The sequence below is a fragment of the Hylobates moloch genome, unplaced genomic scaffold (assembly GCF_009828535.3).
Source record: "Hylobates moloch isolate HMO894 unplaced genomic scaffold, HMol_V3 SCAFFOLD_18, whole genome shotgun sequence".
NCBI classification, from domain to species: Eukaryota; Metazoa; Chordata; class Mammalia; order Primates; family Hylobatidae; genus Hylobates; species Hylobates moloch.
The window spans coordinates 66,297,202-66,314,608 of record NW_026652293.1 but is presented as its reverse complement, the minus strand read 5'-3'; positions in this window follow the sequence as shown (position 1 = coordinate 66,314,608).

Here is a 17,407-nt window from a genome sequence, read left to right as displayed (position 1 = left end):
TCTAAACTCCAAAAGGTAGAGAATATCCATTCAGTTGATTGGAGGGTTTAGGATTTTATTTTTGGTTTACAATATTGTGATTTCAAAACATAACCTTTGCATTTATCTTCTATGTCCTATGTAAACTAAATACCAAATGGTTTGATATCATCATTCAATTCCTTCCATTTTATTATGAAACATTTCAAACATACAGAAAAGTCAAAATAATTTTACATTAAGCACCTATATACTCTCCACCTTGGCTCAACAATTAAAATTTCTCTACTTGATTTATTATATATCTGTCCATCTCTCCATTTCTCTATCCAACCATCAAGCCATCTTATTTTTTATGCATTTCAAAGTAAATAAAACCCATCAAGCTCTCCTCCTCAAAAACTTCAGCATACGCATCATTATTGAGAATCAATATTTGCTTATATATTTTTTTCTTTTGAGAAAATGCAGAAATCTTTTAAGCATGTTACTTGAACCTCAAACCCTTATCAAGTATATTGTCTTTATCTTAGAAAGGAACTCTCCATCCCCATTCCTTCAAAGTTCTGATTTTTTTCTTATACATTAGTTTTACCTATTACAGAATTTCATATAAATGAAATCAGACAGCATGTACTCTTGCACTAAGCATAACATTTCTGACATTCATCCATAAAGTTTTGTGTTAGTAGTCCATTCTATTTTATGGCTGAGTAGTATTTCATAGCATGAATTTACAACAATTCTCTTATTGGTGGATACTGGAGTGTTTCCAGTTGGGGCAATTATAAATAAAGCTGCTATGAACATTCTTGTATAAGCCTTTTTGTGGATACATGTTTTTACTTCTTTTGGGTAAATACCTAGAAGTAGAATTTGGAGTACATTGAGTTTTATAAGAACCCAAAGAGTTTGTACCACTTTACATGCTCAACAATAATATATGAGAGTTTCGTGTGATATTGTTAGGTTTTTCTTGTTGTTGTTGTTTTATGTTAACCATTCTAGTGGATGTATAGTGTTATCTCATTGTTGTTTTGTCTTGCAATTCTCTAATGACAAAGAATGTTGAGCACACTATCTTAATTGCTGAAACTTTGTAGTAAGTTTTGAAATCAGGTGATGCCATTTCTCTATTTGTTTTCAAAACTGTTTTGCTATTTTAAGTCCTTTGTATTTTATATAAATTTTAGAATTCAGTTGGCAAATTTTTATAAAAAACATCTATGGGATTTTTATTGGGATTGCACTGAATCTATAGATTATATTGAGAAGAATGACATTCATTATGATGTTAACAGCACTAAGTCTTCTAATTCATAAACATGGCATACTTCTCCATTAGTTTAGTTATTTTTTTATTTCGCTCAACAATTCTGGAGTCTTCAATGCAGTAACTTCTGTTAAACTTATTCCTAAATAATTTTTTAGTGCTCTTAAAGTTTTATCAATTTTATTTTTCAATTGTCTTCTGTTAGTATATAAAAATACATTTAACCTTGTATCCTGCAACCTGATTTTGCAAAGCACTTACATCATGAAAAATACTGAATTTTGCTAATTATTTTTACTACCACTATTGAAATAATCATAATTTTCTCTTTTATTCTATTAATACAAATTAAATTACTGATTTTGAATTTTAAATTAAGCTCCTATTCCTGAGATACACCTTACATGATCATGATGTATTATTCCTTTAATGTACAACTAGATTTGATTTGCTAATTTTTTTTTGTTAGGGAATTTTGTATCTTTGTTCATAGTGATATTGGTCTGTATTTGTTTTCTATTTATTTCTGCCAAGTTTTGTTATTGGATTATGCTAGTCTCATAAAATTAGTTAAAAAGTGTTCCTTGTGTTCTTTCCTTTATTTGCTGAAATAGGTTTCATAAGATTGGTATTATTTTCTCCTTGACTATTTGATAAAATATGCTATTGAAAGTGTCTTTGCCTGAAGTTTTCTTTGTGGTAAGGTTTTTGATAATTCAGTTTCTCTAGTAGACATAATGCAATTTTGACATTCTCTCTCATCTTGCAAATTTTAGATTTCAAAGAATTTGCCTATTTCATCTAATTTGGCAAACTGTCAACTTCAAACAGTTATAATATTTCTTAAACATTCTTTTAATGTTTGTGGGGTCTGTAGTGATAACTCTTTTTTCATTTCTGGTATTAGTGATTTGTGTTTACCTTTCTTTTTCTTTCTTTTTTTAAATCAATCTTGCTTTGGGTTTATCAATTTTGTTGATCTTTTTAAAAGACCGTCTTTTGGCTTTGTTAATTTTTTATTTTCTATTACATTGGTAATCTTTTTTATTGCTTTCCTCGTACATACTTTGGTTTTTAATTGCTTTTCTTTTCATAGCTTCTTAAGATAGAATTTTAAGTCATTGATTTGATGCATTTTTCCATATTAAATAAAAAAAATCCTTGTATTTTGAGAATATTTTTACCTACAGAATACTTCCTTCTGTATTGTCATCAAATCAAAACAATTATGTTTTCTAACTGAAGAGTAGTCTCCCTTTAACATACATAGAAATGTATAAAAGGGTTTGGGTGAAAAAACTATTCAATCTACACTTAACCCGTAATATAAATTGCTATACAATGAAATAAACCAACATTGGTTCTCTTTAATTTCAAAAAATCAGCTGGACATGATGGTCCACCTGATTTTTTAAATTAGGACTTGTAGTCCCAGCTACTCAGGAAGCTAAAGTGGGAGGACTGCTTGAGCCCAGGAGTTTGAGGCTGCAGTGAGCTAAGAAGTTGCCACTTTACTCCTGCTTGAGTGACACAAGGAGACCCATTTCTAAAAAAAATTATTTACATGCACATATGAACAAATAAAATGATAATGAATGAAAAGATATATGCCTCTCATTCACACATTTATCTTTGATGTAATACATGCTCAGTATGAATATATTATGTACAATATACTCTAGATATTTTAGGATAAGGGCTAAATAGTGGGGGAAATAGGCATGAATGTGAAGAGTGAGGGTATTTCCCTCACCAAATGTCAGTGCATTTATGAAATGAGTGCAATGGCAAATAAAGATTTAATGAGAACATTGTAGAGGCCCTTGGAGCTTGGACTGAAGAAAAGCTCGAGTAAATTATGGGTTGAACAAAACTTCAAGGCATTAAAAAAAAGTACGGTAATCGCAAGTCACTACTGCTTTCTCCTAACCCATTGTAAAGATGCAGCATGCACAAAAAGTATTATCTAGCAACCATCAATTTTCTCAGTCATCTTCTGGAGAGTTCACCTTTATATCAATCAAAGATGTCATTCAATTTGCCAACTTTTTTACTTACACTTAGCATATGTTTATGGTTTAGTGAGATTAAACTTTGCAATTTCCTAGCTAAAGCTAGTTTTAGAATATCAATAAATAATACTGTTTGCTGTCTGTGCAGCATATTAGCTTGGATAATTAAGCACTGATTGTATTTTTAAATAAGAATACTTTCAAATTCCAAAAGTAGGATTCATGTCTCCATTTATTTTTTAGGCAATTAGAGAACTTCTTCACTCTGATTATCTTATTTTAATTTTAAGCATCATGTATATGTTACCCTTTAGTGGGTGTCTTTATGGGTGTCACTACTAAATCTCACAATAGGCTTATGAAGTAGACATTTTTATTTCTAATTCATAAGTGATAAAACTGACATCCAGAGAGATTAACTGGCTTCTCTGAGGCTCAACAACTGTGTTAATAAAAAGTATGTTGCTTAAAAAAGATTTAAATAAATGGAAATACATCCCATGTTCATGGATGAGAGGACAATATTATTAAGATGGCAATACTCCTCACATTTATCTACAAATTTTATGCAAGTATTATTTTTTAAACACTCAGCTGCTTTTTGGAAGAAATTGACAAGCTAATCCTAAAATTCATATAGAAATTCAATAAGTTCATAAAAATCAAAACTATATTGTAAAAGAAGAACAAAGTTGAAGGACTCATACTTACTTATTTCAAAACTTCCTACAAAGCCACAGTAAACAAGACATTGTGGTGTAGCATAAGGACAGACATATATATCAATGGAATAGAATTGACAGTTCAGGAATAAACCCCTACACTTATGGTTGACTGATTTTTGACAATAGTGCCAAGACAATTCAATGGAGGAAAGAATAATCTTCTAAACAAATGTGCTGAGACAAGTGAATATCCACATGTAAAAGAATGAAAGTGGACCCTTTCCTCACACTATAAACAAAAATTAACTCAAAGTGGATTACAGACATAAATGTAAGTGTCTAAAACTATAAAACTCTTAGGAGAAATGTAAGAGTGAATCTTCATAAACTCGGGTTAGGCAAAAGCGCAAGAAACCAAATGCAGAAGTAACAAAAGGAAAGATAGATAAACTGAACTTTATAAAAATTAAAAACGTTTGTGTGGCAAATAATTATCAAGGAAGTGAAAGACAACCTACAGAATGAGAGAAAATATTTACAAACTATATATCTCGTAAGACTTGTAACCAGAATATGTAAAAACTTACACAATGCAATAATGAAAAAATAGATAACCCAATTTAAAAATGGATAAAGGATCCCAACAGACATTTCTCCAAAGATGATAAACAAATTGTCAATGAGTACACAAGAAATTCCCAACATCATTAATCGTTAGAGAACTAAAAATCAAAAGCACAGTTAGGTATTATTTTACTCTCATTAGGATGTCTATAATAAAAAAGAGAGACAACAAAATTGTCAAGGATATGGAGAAATTGGAATCCTCACACACTATTGGTGAAATGTAAAATGGTACAGCTGTTGTGGAAAACAATTTGGCAGTTCTTCACAATGTTAAACATGGAGGAGCCATATGATCCAACAATTCTACTTCTAGGTATATACCCAAGAGAATTAAAAACAGATACTCAAATATTTGCATGCAAATATTCATGGTGGCATTTATTTATAGTAGCTAAAAAGTGAACACAGCCCAGATGTACATAAACTGATAAATGGACAAATAAAATGTGATATATCCATATAATGAAAGATTATTCAGCCATGAAAAGAATAAAGCTCTGATTTATACTATCACATGTATGAACTTTGAATACATTATGTTAAGTGAAAGAAGCCAGTCAAAAATGACTACATGTTGTATAATTGAATTTATATGAAATGTCCAAAATAGGCAAATCTATAAGAGACAGAAAGTAGATTAGTGGTTTCCTAGGACTGGGGTGGGGTAGCTTGGGAGGGGAATGTAGAGTGACTGCTAATGAGTATGAGATTTCTTTTTGGGGTGACAAAAATGTTCTAAAATTAGATTGTAGTAATGGTTACACAACTCTGAATATACTAAAAATTATCACGTTGTATATTTTTAAAGGGTGAATTGTATAATATGTGAATTACATTTCAATATTGTTAAAAATTGAGATAGTATTGTCTGACATTACAAACATCATAAATGTAACTTGCATTTATTCCCATTATTAGGAACAAATTTTTAGAGGTAGATAATTCTGTGTCAAATATTTCATGTGCAAAAACTTCAGAAGCCAAACAACATTAGAATGATAACATATGTATAAACACAAGTCTATTCTACAAATGTGAACTTTGACTGGATTTGGCTATGATGTGTATAGAACTCATCAAAAGAAGTATATTTAAAATAATAACACTGGGTTTTATTTTTTCATATGGCCTTTGATGGTTTAAAATCCATTGTACAGCTTTTACATGGACACATTGATCCTCTAGCATGCATAAACATAGCTGAGCTTCACTCTTACATTTTTCTTGAGGCTATTGTCATTTATTATTTCAGAGAGTCAACAACATCACAGTTTCTCTGCTTTGGGAGAATTTGCCCCTCTTACAGAGCTATAATCAGATGGCTGCTGTTATTTCTTCTAATTCCTAAAACTATTACAGAGTGATTTACATTTTATTTTCAGCTCTTCTCCACTTGGACTAGATGCAAAATGGAAGCAATTTAAAATGCAGTCAATGAAAAACAGACCAGCAGGGTGTCTCATTTTTGAATCCTGATGCAGGTTCCTTCTTAAAGCACCATGCCAGGCTTGGGCCTAACTCTCTTTTGGAAATAGCCAATTTCATCTGGCCAAGTGAAGGATGAAGTGAGGTCATAACAAGGATTGCTGCAAAATGGTGACCAGAGGCCAGAAACATGGAGTATCTGATGGAGTTTGATGTTTCCTTCCTTAACTGATTCTATTCTGTGAAAGATCTAATATTTTCCCATATTGTAGGGCTTTGATGCACATGAACATAATACATTGCCAGTCATTCAGGAATCTCCTTTCGTGATTGTTTCTGAATCTCTTACAGGGATAGATTCCACAAAGGCACAATTTGGGTCACATTTTATGAAATTGTTGAGTCATATTTTTTTTTCTAGATTACAGAGATGAATCTAAATCTTATATGGAAACTTAAAGGAAGAATAAGAAGCTTTGAGAGTGATTTCTAGGATGTCATTTTAAAAAGAGGTAGGCAATTCTTGATACTAGAGAAAATTAACTTCTGATGACCTCATCTTAAAGTAAATCCTTATAAGCATAGTTTCTACCAACCCATGCAAGTTCAGTGCAGCACAGAGAATGCCTGGGATCATGGCTTCTGTGTGTCTCCCAGTTTGGCTTCCAGTTAAATAATACACAGCCAGCTCTCTGATGATGCTCCACTACTGCCCATATGTGCCCCTCACCACTCCACAAAGAGTAGGCTAGGGTAGTTGAAAGGAGGTGGGATCTGAAAAATGTCTGAGTATATGGCTTGTGCTTATTGGTGGGTGTGTGTGTGTATGATTTTCTAGCACCTTCAATACTCTCCCTCTTACTTTAAGGTCAGCACAGTACTGTTGCTGTCTGTTTAATCTCAGCCTCCTTTCACTATAGCATTCCTTCCAGGATTGGCCTCACCACGGTGCACCTCTACATTGAATGTTAGGAAAACAATCTCATTAAATTCTATTATTACACTATCATGAAAATATAGCCCTTTTTAAACCTTATGACTCTTGAATTCCTGTCCCTTCTTATTCATTTGTGTTAGGCAGTTCTTGACCTGAGGCCGGGTAATTTATAAGAAAAGAGGTTTAATTGACTCAAGGTTCTATGAGATATACAAGCATGACACCAACATGGCTCAGCTTCTGGGAGGCCTCAGGGAGCTTTTACTCATGGTGGAAGGCGAAGTGGGAGCAGGCATGTCACACAGTAAAAGCAGGAACAAGAGAGAGAGGTGCCACACTCTTTTAAACAACAAGCTCTGGTGAGAATTCACTCACTATCACAGGGACAGCACCAAACGGATGGTGCTAAACCATTCATGAAAAATCTGCCCCCATGATTTAATCACCTTCCACCAGGCCCCTCCTTCAACATTGCAGATTACTTTTTTTTTTTTTTTTTTTTTGAGACCGACTCTTGCTATGTCGCCCAGGCTGGAGCTCAGTGGCGCGATCTCGGCTCACTGCAAGCTCCACCTCCCGGGTTCACGCCATTCTCCTGCCTCAGCCTCCTGAGTAGCTGGGACTACAGGTGCCTGCCACCACGCCCAGCTAATTTTTTGTATTTTTAGTAGAGACGAGCTTTCACCGTGTTAGCCAGGATGGTCTCGATCTCCTGAGCTCGTGATCCGCCTGCCTTGGCCTCCCAAAGTGCCGGGATTACAGGCGTGAGCCACCATGCCTGGCCCGAGATTACCTTTTAACATGAGATTTGGGCTGGACACACATCCAAACTATCCCATCATCCTTCCAGCTACTGATTCCTTAGAAGTATGGGCTATCTGTGAATATAATACATTCGAGAAGACTTTGTTGAAGGGAAGTAGGGATGGAGAGACAGCTACTTATTTTCCCAACTCCCCTGGGCCCTGGCTTATTGTATTTCCAAGAGATAAGAATTACAACAAAATGATCACTGGCTCATCATTTGGTCTTCAAACAAATGCCTCATACTTTGGATTTTTAATATGGCAGCACCCCACTTCTAGGTACCAATTTTTGTATCAGCTAGTTACTTCTATACAAACCACTACCAAAATAAGTGGGATCAAGAAACAGTGATTTCTTTTTTTCTTTTTCTTTTTTTTTCTGAGTTGGAGTTTTGCTCTTGTTGCCCAGGCTGGAGTGCAGTAGCACAATCTCTGTTCATCACAACCTCTGCCTCCCAGGTTCAAGTGATTCTCCTGCCTCAGCCTCCTGAGTAGCTGGGGTTACAGGCATCCACCACCATGCCCGGCAAATTTTTTATTTTTAGTAGAGACGGGGTTTCTCCATGTTTTGGGCTGGTATTAAACTGCCGACCTCAGGTGATCTGCCCACCTCGACCTCCCAAAGTGCTGGAATTACAGGTGTGAGCCACCACAATGATTTCTTTAGTAGTCCAGAAGTCTGAGTGGTGATTGGGCCAGGCTTGGTGGGTCTCAGCTGGACTTACTCATGTATCCACGGTCAGCTCCCGGTTCAGCTAGAAGGGGCTTGTCAAATGAAGCCTCAGCTGAAAAAAGTTCTTCTGTGATCCATGTGGTCTCATCCTCTAGCACACCAGTTCAGACTCAACAAAGAACAGCTGGACAGACTTATGAGCCAGACATGCAGAAGCACCCAAAGCTTTTTGAGATCAAACTCTGGGGCCTTTAATTCTGCAGTATTTTTATTGGTCAAAGCAAGAGGAAATTCTAGCCCAGAGTCAAGGGGTGGAAAATAGGCTCTTGACAGAATAGGCTGCGAAGTCACATGGCAATGGGATATGGAGAGAGAGAAAGAAACAACGGCAGCTATTGTAAGGGGTGAGGAGACAGCAAATTATTTCCCGATTTTTCCAGAGACATAGCTTATTCCAAGGAGATTTTTTTGAAAGATCTTCCATTTCCACATATTTGGAATGATAGCAAGTTAATTCCTGACATCTTAGAGTCAGTGCAGCTTAAGGAAAAGCAGAAGCACATCTTCATTAAATTCAGACGGTTGGAGGCCAGGTAGGGTGGCTCACATCTGTAATCACAGCACTTTGGGAGGCTGAGGTGGGTGGATCACCTGAGGTCAGGTGTTCAAGATCAGCCTGGCCAACATGGTGAAACTCCATCACTACTAAAAATACACACAAAAAAATTAGCCAGGCGTGGTGGTGCAAGCCTGTAATCCCAGCTATTCAGGAGGCTGAGGCAGGAAAATCGCTTGAATCCGGGAGATGGAGGTTGCAGTCAGCCGAGATTGTACCACTGCACTCCAACCTGGGCAACAGAGCAAGACTCTGTCTCAAAAAGAAAAAAAAAAATCAGATGGTTGGAAATGGGAGACTGGTGCAGCAAGCACATGCTGTAGAGAGAACCCAGAGCTCAGTGATTCTGCCCTCAGCTTCCTTATGCCCTTGCAAAGACTGTCTTTTTCAACCTTGTGCAGACATGCTTCATTTCACTGTATAAATACAATATTAGTAATTTTCATTTATGAAAAAGAATTTTTCACTAGACTCTAATTACTGGATTGTAGAATAACAAGGTCTGTGCCAGATTCTGTCAACTACATTTTATTTTATGCAAACATTAAACTCTCTTTCTATATAGTCTTCATAATTTGTTATTATCATAGACTGATTGTCCTTTTCCAACTTAAAATATTATAGTAAATATTGGCTGTAAGACAAAATTCAGCCTGCTCCTGTGCTGAGTCTTGACTAAGTCCTTGTTCTTCATCTGTTCAGGATCAGCAAAGCTTCTAAATTAGGGTTGCTAGATTAAGAAAACACAGGATGAAACTTTGCATGGAATCTACTTACACTAAACACTTATTCATTGTTTATCTGAATTTCAAATTCAACTGAGCATCCTGTATTGTATCAGCAACCCTATTCTACACGAGCAGGAAAGACAGAGAGGCAAAATACAGGCATTGGGAAAGTAGCACCTGACAAAGAGAGTTACACATTTAATGCAGCAATAATAGGGGACTGACCGGAATTTCTATTATAATAATAATATCATTAGAAGGACAGAACATTGTGAAAAAATTATATTTCCTGGATTAGACATTGATAAGAGATTTGGGTGGTAGATATGATTCTGTTGTTAATTTTTATACGACTCAGGAAAATTAACATTTTTCCAGGTATTAAGACATTTAGTATGCACAGTTTGTAATGAAAGATAGAACACAAGACTAATTCCTAAACTGAAAACTACTGCTCTTTTCTTCTTTTAGAGGTGAAGTCTCACTATGTTGCCCAGGCTGAGCTCAAGTTATCCTCCTGTCTCAGACTCCTAAAGTGCTAAGACCACAGGTGCGAGCCACCACGCCCGGCCGTGGAAACTCCTGCTTTATATAAACAAGTAATTATGTTATCTTTTTTTTTCTTTTTTCTTTTTTTTAGAGACGGAGTCACCGGGCTGTCAGCAGCCTGGAGTTCAATGGCACGATTTCGGCTCACTGCAACCTCCTCCTCCCAGGTTCAAGCAATTCTCCTGCCTCAGCCTCCTAAGTAGCTGGGACTACAGGTGCGTGCCACCCTGCCCGGCTAATTTTTGTATTTTTAGTAGAGATGGAGTTTCACCATGTTGGCCAGGATGGTCTCGATCTCTTGACCTTGTGATCTGCCCGCCTCAACCTCCCAAAGTGCTGGGATTACAGGCGTGAGCCACCACGCCCGGCCCCAATTATGTTATCTTATTTTACACTGTGCTTTGCATTTTTTCTGAATCCCTGTTACATCTGTTTTACTTTTTCTCACAAAGATGCTGTGAGAAGCTATTCTGCATCCATTGATTTCTATTATCAACACTGAGGTCCCTGTAGGTCCATTTGAATATCCTAAAGTCCGTAGTGAAGAGACTCCTTCCTGATGTCCAGTCTGGTGCTGTATCCATGTGACCACACAAACTCATAGAGAGGTGAGTTTTCAATTTTGCAGGCATTTTCCTTACGACCTTTCATGTAACACATATGATGTCCTGCCTGCCTCACGTTTGTCACGGCTAACATTGGAGGGGCTTTGAATTACCTTGCTTTCCTTCTCCATCCTCCCCCAACAGGAAAAGTAAAAGGACAAATAATCTGTCCTATCAGCATTGACTTTTATGCATGTCAGACCTTACACAAGGCATTTCATATTGATTGCCAGCTCACAGAATTTACATGCTAACCTACCACATCAGTGTATTTTGTTGTCTTTTCTGACTGAATTTGGAACTTGTTTTTACTAATGTGGGGATTTATTGCTACTTCAAGTTTAGTCCAAAACAAAAGTGCTTGTTTGAAGATAAAAAACTAAAATCTTCAATTTAGCAGTGAGATAATAGAGTTCGAAAACATTACCTTGATTCTATTTTAAAAAGTAAATGAGGCAGCAAAAGCACGATTCCTTTATCTCTAGTATGTTGTTTACAAACTGTCAGCTTTGAGGATTTTTTAATATGCATTTTGAAGAGACAAGCACATTGAATATACCTTTACAATTAGAAAGTAAATTGTAAGTTTTCAGGAGGAAAAGATCTACGGGAGAATTCATTGAACTTTCTACACCATGAATAAGAGCACTTCTGGCATCACAAGTATTTATACAATACCATTTATCTCAAGGGCAGTATAGTGGATTAGGAACTAGCAAACGTTATGTAATTCAATATAACCCTAATTAACCAGAATCGCATTCTGGAATTCGGTCAGAGAAGTAGCTAAACATATAGTGCTTTCTCTTCACAGTAGAAAAAGAAGGAGTCCCCAGTAGACACTGGCTGATAGTTATGAAACATCAGAGCCAGGTGCTATACTAAAAGCTTTACATGTAAAATTTTATTTTATTCACACAAAACCTTGTAACTTAGGAACTATTATCACCTTCATTTTACAGATGAAAATATTAGAACACAGAAAGATTGGCCAAGATCCCATAACTAAATGTGACAGGGCCAGGATGCAAACCCAGATGGTCTAAGTCAAGATCGCAAATGCAGGATCTACCCCTGATCTGCCTTTTAAATTAAATCACAGGTTCCAACTTCCAGTAATAGTGGAATAACTTGTATCTGACTACCCTTCTATAAACAACAATTATAAACACTGGGATAAAATACTGAAAACTACTTGAAGACGCTAACAGACAAAGAAAAGCAAGCTGACAACAGAGAGGATGTGATCAAAGAAGGTAACTACATTTTTGTGATGCACATTTATTTAGCTTTCCCCCTGAGTGCATGTATTAGTCCGCTGATACATATACCCGAGACTGTAATTTATAAAGAAAAATAGGTTTAATGGACTCACATTTCCACGTGTCTGGGGAAGACCTCACAATCATGGCGCAAGGTGAAAGGCGCATCTTACATGGCAGCAGAAAAGAGACAGTAACAGAGTCTGTGCAGAGAAACTCCCCTTTATAAAACCATCAAATCTCGTGAGACTTATTCACCATCAGGAGAACCGCACAAGAAAGACCCGCCCGCATGATTAAATTACCTTCCACCTGGTCCCTCCCATTACAGGTGGGAATTGTGGAAGCTACAATTCAAGATGAGATTTAGGTGGGGACACAGCCAAACCGTATCAGTCCACCTGTGGGTCTGTACAGTCTGTAACAAACAGAACTCAAGGAGGAAATTCCACTTGCACTGGCCTAAGGAGTCAGGAAATGAAAACAGAGGAAGAAAATCCTAGAATAGAAAAAAACTAAGGGAAGGGGAGCCCCTAGTCCTTGACTGACAGCTGAACTACATGTCTGTGGAATAAATCAAAGAATTCACTCTAAAAGGCTGAGTTGCTGAATAGTAGTTTCTGGAAACCAAGTTTCAGTTTGTGTCCAGTTTAGTTATAAAGGCTTGGGAAACGCATCTTGCTTTTTATTAGACGTCAGAAAAGACATGCCTTAGAGGAGCAAAACTCTCATCTCATGACTAAAAAGTTTGCCCTATCCCCAGCATTAAAGGAAAAATAAAGACCTATTCTAACAAAGCTGAAAACCATGCCCATACAACAAGATCAGGGTCTTTTCCAGTCTATCTCTTGGATAGACCCTATGTTGGGCAATGAAATAAGTCCCAGTAAATTTCAGAGGACTGAATTCATATAACACATATATTCTTTGATTACAACATAATTATATTTGAAATCAATAATAAGGACATTTGAAAGGAAGCAACAGTCTTCAAAAGAAGCTCATGGGTCAAAGAAGAAATCACCAGGAAAATTTTTAAAAATTTAAAACACTACGAAAAAGAAAGCTGCTGTGTCTATATTAATACCTAACATTACAGACTTTAAAACAATGAGGGGTCTTTAGTAATAATGAAAGGTGGAATTCATTAAGAAGATGACAAAAATCCGACATGTCTGTGCATCTAATAAGCATGCCACAAAGCAGAAATCAGCAGAACTGAAGGGAGAAAAAAACAATCACACAATTATGATGGGATATTTTAAAACCCCACCTATCTCAGTAATTGGTAGAGCACTTGGCTAGAAAAACCAATAGGGATATAAAAGATTTTAGCGGCACTAATAATCGACCTGATCTAATTGAAATTTATAGAACATTGCACCCAACAACTGGAGAGTAAACATCCTTTTTAAATTCACTTGAAACATTCTCCAAGATAGACTACGTGCTGGATCATGAAATACATTTCAAAGGATCAGAATAATAACAGAGTATGCTCTGTGATCACAATGGTATTAAATTATAAGATATCTAGAAAATTGAAGAATATTTAGAAATTTAGCAACACATTTTTTAAATAACTCATACAGGTCAAAGAAGAAATCACAAGACAAATTAGAAAACAATTTGAGGCTTGGTGCAATGGTTCACACCTGTAATCCCAGCACTTTGGGAGGCTGAGCTGGGAGAATCACTTGAGGCTAAGAGTTTGAGACAAGCCTGGGAAACATGGCGAGATCTGTCTCTACAAAAGAAATTAGCCAGCCATGGTGGTGTGCATCTATTGTCCTAGCTATTCAGGAGGCTGATGCAGAAGGTTTGCTTGAGTACAGAAGTTTGAGACTGCAGTGAGCCACAATCATGCCACTGTACTCCAGTCTGGGTGACACTCGAGACCTTGTCTCAAAAAAAAAAAAAAAAAAAAAGAAAAAGAACCTCTATGAAAACCTACATCATACAAAATGGTGAACTATTGAATGCTTTGCCCAAAGACCAGGAACAATCTTTGGATAAGTATATCCAATTCCATAACTTCTATTCAAGAGTGTAATGGGATCCTGATCAGTAAAAGAGAAGGAAAATAAATAAAAGGCATTAAGATTAGAAAATAGAAATAAACTTTATTCATAGATGACATGGTCATGTGCATAAGCAATGCTAGGAAATCTACATAGCAACCACTAGAATTAAGTGAATTTAACATGATTGCATGATACAAGATCAAGATACAAAAATTTATTGCACTCTACATAATAGGCACAATTAGAGATTAAGATTTAAAAATGGTAGCTTTTATAAAATTATTTAAAAATTAAATGCTTAAGAATAAAATTAACAAAAGACAAGCAAGACCTGTATGCTAAAAAGTACAAAATGCGTGCAAAAATTGTAGACAGAAATTTTAAAAAGCTCTAAGTAAAAGGACATATATAACATCATGGATTGAAAGGCAGTATTTTTAATATGTCAATTTTCCCCAAAGCTGCTGGTTCAATACAATCACCACCTTATTCCCAGTAGGTTTTTTTGGTAGAGAGTAAGTTCATTCTAAAATGTATATGAAAATGCTAAGGTTCTCAATTAGCCAAAAGGATCTTGAAAAAGAACTCAGTAGAATTTACTCTAATTTATTATAATTAAGCACTAATTATAATACTACAGTATTTAAGATAGTTTGATACTGATATAAGACAGACAAGTAGATCAATGCTACTTGAAGAGTCCAGAAATAGACTCACATATTCAATCAATTTTCAACAAAAGAAGGCACCAAGGCAATTCAAAAACAAAAGTCTTTTCAACAAACAAAGCTACAATAACTAAATAAACATAGGAAAATGTGAGCCATGATCTCTATTTTAGACTACGGACAAAAATTACTTGGGGATGGATCATAAGCTAAAGCTGGAAAACTTATACATGAAAGCAGAGACTATCTATGCAGCTTTGAGTAGGCAAAAATTTCTTAGGTGGGCCATCAAAAGCACTAACCGTAAAATAAAAATTATTAGTCAATTGCAGTTCATCAAATCAAAAATATATTTTTTGACACCATTAAGAAAATAAAAAGTGAGACACAGAATGAAATACTTGCAATACATGTATCTGACATATGTTCAGGAATATATCCAGAATATATATCCAAAATATATACAGAACTCCTATAAATCAATATTTAGGCCAGGTGGGGTGAATCACATCTGCAATCTTAGCACTTTGGGAGGCCAAGGTGGGCAGATCACTTGAGGTCAGGAGTTTGAGACTAGCCTGGCCAACATGGTGAAACCCTGTCTCCACTAAAAAAATAAATAAATAAATAAAATAAATAAAAAATAAAAATTAGCCAGGTGTGGTGGTGCACGCTTGTAGTCCCAGCTAGTAGGGAGGCTGAGGCAGGAAAATCGCTTGAACTCAGGAAGTGGAGGTTGCAGTGAGCCAAGATCACACTACTGCACTCCAGCCTGGGCAACAGAGTGAGACTTTGTCTCAAAAATAGATATAGATATAGATATAGAGAGATATAGGTATATATATAGATATACGTATATTTAAAAGGCAAGCAACCCAATGTCAATTGAGCAAAGAACTTAAAATGAACACATTACAAAAAACAATATGAAATATTTGTAAGCACATGAAAAGATGCTCAGAATTACTAGTTATTATGAGGATGCTTGGTAAAACCCCCATGAGATACCACTATCCACCGGTATAATGGCAAAAGAAAAAGAAACAAAAATCTGACTACCTCAAACGTTAGTAGGATAGAGAGCACATGGAATTCTCATACATTGCTAGTGGGAGTGTAAATTAACCCAACCACTTTGGAAATGTCGACAATTTACCCAAGAAAGTCAAACATATATCTATTCTATGCCTTAGCAATTCCACTCTTACATATTTCTTCAAAAATTACAAAGTGAAAAGACATGACTCTGAAAAGCCTTGTAAAAGAGAAAGAAGGTTCATAGCAGCTTTATTCATAATAGCCAAAAATTTAGAAACCACTAAAAGGGCAAGTGAATGGCTTTCATTTGGAATCCTACTCAGCAATAAAAAAGCAATAAACTATCAACACAACATGAATGCATCTTAAAAAGCATTATGTTATGTGAAAGAAACCAGGTCCCCAAAGAAGTGTGTAACGTTCAATTCAATTTTTAGAAAGTTCTAGATCAGGCAAAACTAAGCTATATTATTAGGAAACAGAATAGTAATTGACTCTAATGAGAGGACTGACCAAAAGAACAGGTGAGGAAACTTTCTGCGGTAATGGAAATGTTTTAACATCTCTATGGGTGGTGATTGCACGGGTGTACATGTGTGTCAAAATTCACTAAGTAGTATGCCTAAGTGGGTGTATTTTATTTTATCCCAATGAAATACTTAAAAGTTATATAACAATTAAATTATGAACGGCTGATGCTTCTGCCATATCATCTCCCTTGAAGCATAAATGCATTTTTTTTTTTTGAGACAGAGCTTCCGCCTTGTTGCCCAGGCTGGAGTACAGTGGCAGGATCTTGGCTTATTGCAACCTCCATCTCCCAGGTTCAAGTGATTCTCCTGCCTCAGCCTCCCAAATAGCTGGGATTACAGGCACACGCCACCACGCCTGGATAATTTTTTTTTTTTTGTATTTTTAGTAGAGACAGGGTTTCACCATGTTGGCCAGGCTGGTCTCGAACTCCTGACCTCAGGTGATCCACCTGCCTCGGCCTCCCAAAGTGCTGGGATTACAGGCATGAGCCACCGTGCCTGGCCTGAAGCGTGTGCATTCTATGGCTTGAGAAAGCAGGATGCCACACCCTTGAAGGGCACAGATATTCTGGTGTAGTGAACAGGGTAGTGTCTTCAGGACAACTACATGTGCTGCTTCTACCACAGGCCACGGCATGGATGCTCATTTGTCAGTCTGCAGTTCAGCTCCACAATCCCTCAGATTCACCCCACTTACCATCCATTTTCCAAGAGGGGCAGCTCTCTGCTTGGAATGGTTTCCTCAGTGTCCCCGAAACTGAGTTGAAGCCTAAAACGCATATCTGAGCATCCATCTTCCTTCAGCCTTTTCCTTTCCCATACAAGTTTTGAGTTAGGCCTTACAATTCTGGACTCTGGATAGCAAATGTTGTCATTCTAGGTGACTCTAAGGAAGCTTCAGGTATTTGTCTACTAACTCCACATTCTGTGACATGATTGGAAACTTTTTTCCTAATGGCAGTAACCTCCTTTGAAATCTTTACCACT